Source organism: Cupressus sempervirens, chromosome 1 (genome assembly GCF_028749045.1).
Source record: "Cupressus sempervirens isolate cs-2001-9-10 chromosome 1, ASM2874904v1, whole genome shotgun sequence".
NCBI classification, from domain to species: Eukaryota; Viridiplantae; Streptophyta; class Pinopsida; order Cupressales; family Cupressaceae; genus Cupressus; species Cupressus sempervirens.
In genome coordinates, this window is record NC_143118.1 from 684,332,109 (window position 1) to 684,341,402 (window position 9,294).

General features: G+C 31.3%; 1 pseudogene; it reads left to right on the forward strand.

The window, feature by feature from the left end:
* Positions 1–766: 766 nt before the first annotated feature.
* LOC149579767 (anthocyanin 3'-O-beta-glucosyltransferase-like) lies at positions 767–9,046 on the forward strand (annotated as a pseudogene).
* Positions 9,047–9,294: the final 248 nt, after the last annotated feature.

Sequence of the window (9,294 nt, forward strand, 5' to 3'; positions counted from 1 at the left end):
TGATTAAAATAACCTTGGGATTACATGAAAATAGGCGCCTCGAGAACGATTACTCTCGGCCTAATATATATAGAGGTATATATAAGCTAGTTTTTATTATGTTATAGACAATTATAACTACTCTTTCTTTCTTTTACCAATTTTCATTTTAATATTATTTTAAAATTGATATTATAAATTTATATTTTAAAAATTTTTATTATTAGTTTATATTTTTAAGAAAATCTTTATATTAGAATCTAATTATATATTATTTAAGAAAACTATTATTAATTTATATTTTTTTATAAAATCTTTATACTAGAACCTAATTATACATAATTTTTATTAAAAATATTAATTTATATTTGTAAGCACAAAATTATATTATAAACAACAGCAATGTGTATACTATTAACAATTTAATCTAATCAAATAAAATCTTTTTACTTTGACTATATATCTTATCAAATGTAAATTTTTATTTACATAATGATAACCAATGCAGATTTTCAACATATTATATTATTATCATTGTTGTTAATTTTGCAATCCAATCGGACTCATAACCTTTACTGCCGTGCAGGTACCATTATTGTTCATACACTTGGAAAGGCTGGACCCACTTGAATGATGGTACGTGCAACGAGAAGGCAAATGCTAAATAAATATGTTGTGAAAGTGAACGAGAAAGATAACGGACAGGTTAAGAATGAGTAAGGTGCAGTTAGCTTAGGAGGGACCACCGAAGTAGTCAAAGCTTTGAGTGTACCGGTTAAGCGTAAGTCCTCTCGATGCCATTCAAGATCTTCCTGAGGGATGAGAAAGTATGGATCTTATGCCACGTGCATCTTCCCTCTCTGTTATTTTAGTCATTGAGGGGCTTCGTGAGCTATTCGAACAATGGCTCGAAGAGCAGGGGAGTCGTCGACCGGTGTGTATAATTAGTGACTTATTCGTCGAGTGGACTGTTCAGTCTGCCAAGAGATTTGGAATAATTACAGTCATTTTTGCTCCGTATGGGGCGTTTGAAACATTGGTATTCCACTCCATCTGTCGCGCGATAACCACTGGTACGCTGCACAAAGAGGGCGATTGTGTTATAATCGATGATATCTTGTCATCTGTAGTGAAATTTGGCAAGGAACAGATGCCTCAGATATTTCTCAAGCCAAATCGAGAGATTCTAAAGTTTTTAATGGGGAAGATGAAGTCGATTGGGGAATGCTGGGGAATGCTCGTCAACACGTTCGAGGATGTCGAGCCTCGTTATCTGCAGCACTTGAAAAATATATTAAACGGGAAGGTCCATTTTGTCTGTTAGTCCCGTGGTTCCTTTGGGTTGCATTGCCAATACCAGAGGGAAAAAATCGGACATTAGTAAGCAAAATTTGACGCAATGGCTAGATTCTCAAAGCCCCAATTTGGTTTTGTATGTTTCGTTTGGAAGCCAGGTGTTTCTTTCGCCAGAGTAAACAAGGGCTCTGGCCAGGGGTCTTGAAGGGGGCCAAACATCTTTCATTTGGTCCATTAGGGTTTCCCTAGAGATTACTTTATCTGCAGAATCGTGCAGAGAACAATTATGCGCTTCTTACCTTCCAGAGGGATTCATGGAGAGAGTTAAGGGGCTGGTCATATCGGGATGGGCACCCCAGCTTGTCATTTTGTCCCACCCATCTGCGGGTGCGTTCATGACCCACTTCAGGTGGAATTCGACTCTGGAAATCATTTTGATGGGCGTACCAATGGTCACATGGCTGATGTTCGGAGAGAAACATTTCAACTCTAAGCTGGTCACTAAGGAACTGTAAGACTCATTTTCTCACACAATTGCCATGTCATCAATAAGGCATAAAATAATCCACGGTCAACAAGAGTCAAAATGAAATCATGTCCTTAGTCATTCAATTTCCAAAACTAGTCAAAGATACATTTTCATATAGTAAACCTTCAAGAATAAAATGTATCCAAAGACATTCCAATTTAAATTGTCCCTTCTTATATTACAAGATTCTACAATATGAATTTCTCAAAAATTCACGATACACTGATATATGTCTTAATATTAATACATCAGTGAATAATATAGATATGGCATTATATCACATGTTTTCTCAAATCCATTCATTTCAGATTTCATAAATTTAGTCATCAAGGCACTGCACTGACATTGCAATCCTTGTCTCCTAAGGCTTCACATTTCATGTTCACTAGAAAATCCTAAGACAGGAGTGTGGCTATAATGTCCCCACTATTAGGGTTAATTTGAGTTAAGTAATTCCTACAAAATAATGGTTAGAATCATAACAATAATAAAACTAACTATATTTGTCTAGCCTCTAATTTAACCCCAATCTTAAGGATGTCTCTGAGTCAGGGTTCCTAGCTCATAGTTACCTTGTCGTCTTCCCGGGAATGCACCCCTTAAGACTCTTCTTGGATGGGCTTCTTCTATCCAAGGCCAACGAATATGCATATGTTTGACAATATCAGAATATTCTAGTATGTCAATTATTGGCCATGTTGGATAATAGATATCTTAAATATCTCACATGCTCCATGCTTTGATATCGACTCTCGGCCATGGCAGACAATGGAGATCTTAAATATCTCACATGCTCCATGCTTTGAGTTTCATTAGTATCCATGGTATTAACGTCATAGGTTAACACAATATTATCCACAAGTATGATTCATTAATATAAATAAATTCATAAATATAATTAAACAAATATAATCCATAAACATACCTTTCTTACCTTCTTCTTTTCTTGGTCCATGTGGCTCTATCCTTAGTCATTCCTTCAATGAATTAGTCCTTCTAGATTATCTCAACTCTATATTTACTTTCCAAAATTCTTCATTTTCTAATTATAAGGAAATGACAAAATATACTATTTCGTTTCCCCTTTTCCAAGAGTCGCAACCTTTCATAATACAAATCCTTTGAAAAGTCACAACACTTCTTAATTATAATCCATTCAAAAAGTCACGACACTTTATAACTAAAATCCTTTGGACAAGTTGAAATACTTTATAATCAAAATATTTTTGAAGAGTCACATCTATTTATAATTATAACCCTTTCAAAGGTTCATATAATTTCAATACCATTGATACCTCTTTAGAAAGTCACTTCCTTATTTTTTTCATATTACTTTCCTCTTTGAACTCCTCTCTTCTTCTCTTCCTTTTTTCTACTCTAAAATAAACTCTCCTCACTTTTATATCTTAATTTTAAGGAGTCATGTCTATTTATTAAACATCTTTTGACTTTTTATTAGATTTAGTTAATTTATATTATTCTATGTTATATTATTTATTTACTGACTTATTTGTGTTTATTTTATTTATTATTAAATTTTATTTAAAAAGTTAACATACTTTTTACAATATTGTCTCTTGTATTTAATTTTATTTATTTCTTTACTCATTGAAATTTTATTATTTTTTAATTATTTAAAATATCATACTAAATATTATTTTATTAATAATATAGATTAAATAATTATTATTTTCTTGTTTTATATTTTAGTATTAGTTTTAATATAACTGTATTATTTATTTAATAATATTTTATTTTCTCATAATTATTAAAATTCTATCTTAAAATGGGGATATGACAGTAGCACAGGTGCTTTTTCCTCTCAACCATGGAGTAGTTAGCTCCCCCAAAGCCTATCATGAAACAAAAAGCACTTCGTCTCTTGCTCCAGAAGCTTAGCTTAGTATTGACAGATCAAATAGAAAGGGTGCAACTATGAATATAACTACTTAACATTCTATTGTAAGCAGAAATCTGAGACATAGGGTGGCAGAGAGAAATTGAAATAACTAATCATGCATATTATTGAAATATATGCAAAACAAAGCTTTGACCAAAGAATCTTTTAAACAAGGAAAACTATTTACTACTGGTAGGAAATCTTTTACCCTTCTTTGTCTTCCACATTGCACACCAATTCCTATTTCCTAAACACCATTTCTATGTTCAAAACAATAACCATTTCTATTGGTAACACAATACATGCAAGGCATATGGTTTCTTTTATGTAACTTTTTTTTCTTAACTAATCATAGGGTGGCAGAGAGAAATTGAAATAACTAATCATGCATATTAATGAAATATATGTGAAACAAAGCTTTGGCCAAAGCATCTTTTAAACAAGGAAAACCAATTCCTACTAGTAGGTAATCTTTTACCCTTCTCTATCTTCCACATTGCACACCAATTTCTATTTCCTAGACACCATTTTTATGTTCAAAACAATAACCATTTCTATTGGTAACACAATACATGCAAGGTATATGGTTTCTTTTATGTAACTTTTTTTTCTTAACTCAATCTAATCCAATTCATCTACGTTTTCCAACTATTAATACAAACTACTATTTATTTCTAAAATAAAACATCATTTTTGCATCAAATTTTATCTCTTGAACAAACCCTTTGTAAATACAATAGTACTCTTCTAAATAATTTATTTTAGAAATAATAGGTTTAAATAAAACACTTCTAGTCCTCTAATATTCCTTGTCATTTGCCATAAATCAATTTTATCCATTCTATGAAGCATAATGATACTATAAAATTGTGTGGCTCTATATTTTTAAGCTTATGTATTTATTCAACTTGGATTTAGTAGATAAATACTACTTTACTGCTAATTTCATACATATTTTCCTATCTATGAATGGTAAATAAGTTCCATATAGATTTTCCCAATTAAATAATTTTATCATTATTCAAGTTTATGTTTATTTCCAAATATTTTCTAAGCTTCTACATTTTCTGTTTTTTTTTCCAAGATCCAAAAGGTTTTTCAATCTATTAAACAATCATTCAAAACTATTAAACATGCATGGATCATTTTATCTTTCCAAAAATAATTTCCACAATACATAACTAAAACATTGGATAGACATAAGTTGAAAAGTAAATAAATATGCAAAATCCTGATAGTGATGCTAAGTTGTATCTCTTTGTAATTTATTTTCTTATTCCACTTTTCTTTACCAATTTTCTTCTCTTCCTTTTGTATTGGACTGTCACAAAAATTGTTCTCTTTCCTTTTTTTTTAATGGACTGACTCATGCCTTATTTATAACTTTTTCTCTTGGTCTTACCAATATTAAGTGACTAAAATAAAGTTTCATTCCATAGTCAAAAGCATATGTTCAACCAAAGAATACAAATTTATTATATAAGACAAGGAAGGGAATAATAAACAAAAATCCCATTGTCTAAAAAGAAGGTGGGCACACATGCGTCGTGACAGCCCTCCCCTCTAGAAAGAGGCATCGTCTTGATGTCAATGAAAAATAACTCTTACATCTAATACATAAGGAACTCCATAAAGTAATAAATATTCTAATTTTCATCAAACACTTTCACATGTATATAACCTTTGAAATAGATGGCATGCAAAACATTATTTTAATAACTTTTAAGTGGTGTGTGAAAATATAGTCCCATTGTCTGATCACATCCTTACCAATGAGTTAAATTCCTCTACCTCAACCACACCCCCATCCTTAATCCCTATGTAATAGTTAGAACTCAATTTTTTCATCAAAAGGTTAGTCCATAAATCAATAATCCATCTTGAAATCATAGTTAAATGTCATCCTTTTCTATTCATTTTTCATCATCGAATTCATAATCCACAACAATTCTAATCCTTTTCTATGATAATTTACCCAAAACATTAACATATCCATAATAATCGAAGTATCACATAATTTTTTCAAACAACTTGAGTTGATAATTCGTCAACCAAGTTTTTGAAAGTCAATTATGTATCATAATTATTGAAAGCATAACTAAAATAACATGTAATAGTCTATGTAACTAAATGAGGAAATAATATAAATATATCATTAACATCCTCCATGTAGCTCTATCATTAGAGAAATGGTCCCATTGGACCCTATACTACAATATCTCTCTGTCACGTACTCTAGTGGTACGTTGATCAATGATGCAGGAAGGCTCCACTTTTACTATTCCCAGATCTTGGGTTGTTAAATTATTTCTGTATGAGTTCTAATGGTAGGTACTTTCTTCAATTTATCCTCTTGCAATAATGCCTTAGCATAGGCAATTTCCATAGCCTTTGGTTCATACATCTCCACCTCATATCCAATCTTGGGATGAAGCCCCAATACAAACTTATGTGTTAAAAAATGTGCATCCTAGAATATTGTGGAACATATTTCACCAAGTGGCAAAATCGCTCATGATAGTTGGTCATAGTCATGACCCCTTGAATAAGGTTTTGGAACTCAAACACTTTCCTATCATAGAGAAGTTGACTCAACCATCACTTCCTGAATAAAGCCAAGAATTTTTCCCATGAAATTTGTCTTGGTCACAATTTCCTCTCATCCATCTCATTGTTCCACCAAGTGGCTACTTCACCAATTAGCTAGAATGTTCCCCATAATGCTCTAGACTATCCAAAAAGATTACATATGTGAAAGTATTTCTCCATGGAGATGATCCATGCCTTAGAATCATCTCCTATAGTCTTCTCATCAAAGGTAGGTGGAACAACCCTTTTTAGGTCCCTACTCAACTCTTCTACTATTTTTTCATTATTGAGATCTCCAACATTTACATCAGCATTCCTTTTTGTTGTTCTTCTTCATTCTTACAAAGAGCTTCCAATCTTTGATCCTCTTCTTCTTTTCACTAAACTTGTACTCTCATGTCTTCTTCAAGTTTCCTTTGAGCCTCATCCTCTTGATCTTGATTCTGCCTACCCTTCAGATCCTATTCAAGGTGATCCATACCTTCACCTTGTTGCTAAAGTAGGTTTCCTTGCTAATTCAAGAGGGCCAAAATTTGATCTAACCTCTGGTTCGGGTTATGCTCATCATCATTGCTATTTCCAACCTAGTTGAGGTCTTGAGTATTCATGAGTGTACTTGGTTTCCTAAACCATCAAAAGTATAGAACTTAGAAAGAGTAGGCCAAGTTCCTAGTGTTTTAACTATAGCTCTGATACCATCTGTAAAGATGCATTTTCTCACACAATTGCCATGTCATCAATAAGGCATAAAATAATCAATGGTCAAAAAGAGTCAAAATGAAATCATGTCTTTAGTCATTCAATTTCCAAAACTAGTCAAAGATACAGTTCCATATAGTAAAGCTTGAAGAATAAAATGTATCCAAAGACATTCCAATTTAAATTGTCCCTTCTTATATTACAAGATTCTACAATATGAATTTCTCATAAATTCATGATACACTGATATGTGTCTTAATATTAATACATCAGTGAATAATTTATAGATATGACATGATATCACATGTTTTCTCAAATCCATTCATTTCATATTTCATAAATTTAGTCATCAAGACACCACACTAACACTGCAATCCTTGTCTCCTAAGCCTTCGCATTTCATGTTCACTAGAAAATCCTAAGATGGGAGTGTGGCCCAGGTACCTTTTCCTCCCAGCCATGGAGTAGATAGCTCCCCTAGAGCTTATCATGAAATAAAAAGCACTCCATCCCTTGTTCGAGAAGCTTAGCAACTCAGTATTGACAAACTAGATAGAAAGGGTGCAACTATAAATATAACTACTTAACATTCAATTGTAAGTAGAAATCTGAGACATAGGGTGGCAGAGAGAAATTGAAATAACTAATCATGCATATTAATGAAATATATGTGAAACAAAGCTTTGGCCAAAGCATCTTTTAAACAAGGAAAACCAATTCCTACTAGTAGGTAATCTTTTACCCTTCTCTATCTTCCACATTGCATACCAATTTCTATTTCCTAAACACCATTTTTATGTTCAAAACAGTAACCATTTCTATTGGTAACACAATACATGCAAGGTATATGGTTTCTTTTATGTAACTTTTTTTTCTTAACTCAATCTAATCCAATTCATCTACGTTTTCCAACTATTAATACAAACTACTATTTATTTCTAAAATAAAACATCATTTTTGCATCAAATTTTATCTCTTGAACAAACCCTTTGTAAATACAATAGCACTCTTTTAAATAATTTATTTTAGAAATAATAGGTTTAAATAAAACACTTCTAGTCCTCTAATATTCCTTGTCATTTGCCATAAATCAATTTTATCCATTCTATGAAGCATAATGATACTATAAAATTGTGTGGCTCTATATTTTTAACCTTATGTATTTATTCAACTTGGATTTAGTAGATAAATACTACTTTGCTGCTAATTTCATACATATTTTCCTATCTATGAATGGTAAATAAGTTCCATATAGATTTTCTCAATTAAATAATTTTATCATTATTCAAGTTTATGTTTATTTTCAAATATTTTCTAAGCTTCTACATTTTCTATTTATTTTTCCAAGATCCAAAAGCTTTTTCAATTTATTAAACAATCATTCCAAACTATTAAACATGCATGGATCATTTTATCTTTCCAAAACTAATTTCCACAATACATAACTAAAATATTGGACAAACATAAGTTGAAAAGTAAATAAATATGGAAAAACCTGATAGTGATGCTAAGTTGTATCTCTTTGTAATTTATTTTCTTCTTCCACTTTTCTTTTCTAATTTTCTTCTCTGTCATTTCTATAGACTGTCACAAAAATTGTTTACTTCCCTTTTTTTTTAATGGACTGACTCATTCCTTATTTATAACTTTTTCTTTTGGTCTTACTAATATTAAATGACTAAAATAAAGTTTCATTCCATAGTCAAAAGCATGTGTTCAACCAAAGAATACAAATTTATTACATAAGACAAGCAAGGGAATAATAAACAAAAATCCCAATATCAAAAAGGAAGGTAAGCACACATGGGTCATCACAAGATCTCGGCATTGGTGTCTAGTTTTGCCAAGAGAAATATGTTAAACTTGTCCTCCATAGTGAAAAAGGTAAAGAGATGAAAAATTGTGCTGTCAAATATTAGAAAATGGCAAAACAATCTATGTGAGGAGGAGGATCTTCGACCTTGAATTTGAAAAATTTTGCGAGTGAGATGCATAAGCTCATGGATTGTAAGGCTAATGATAGGATTGATGATTGATATAATGTAAGCATCTAATGTATTGTTCAGAAGTAATGTCATTACTTTCTTTTACCAATCGTGTTTATTTTATATTAGCTAAAAGTACCACTTGATTTCTAATTTGCACTCTAACTTTTCTAATTATGTTTTTTTTTAAAGAGTGTACAATGTATTGGGGAAAATATCCATCCTTAAATATGACACACTAAAGGATGAGTTAAGCTGAGAAAATAAAAGTCAACTTTGATTACTTAACACTTTTAGCATAAGAATTAAGCTTAGTG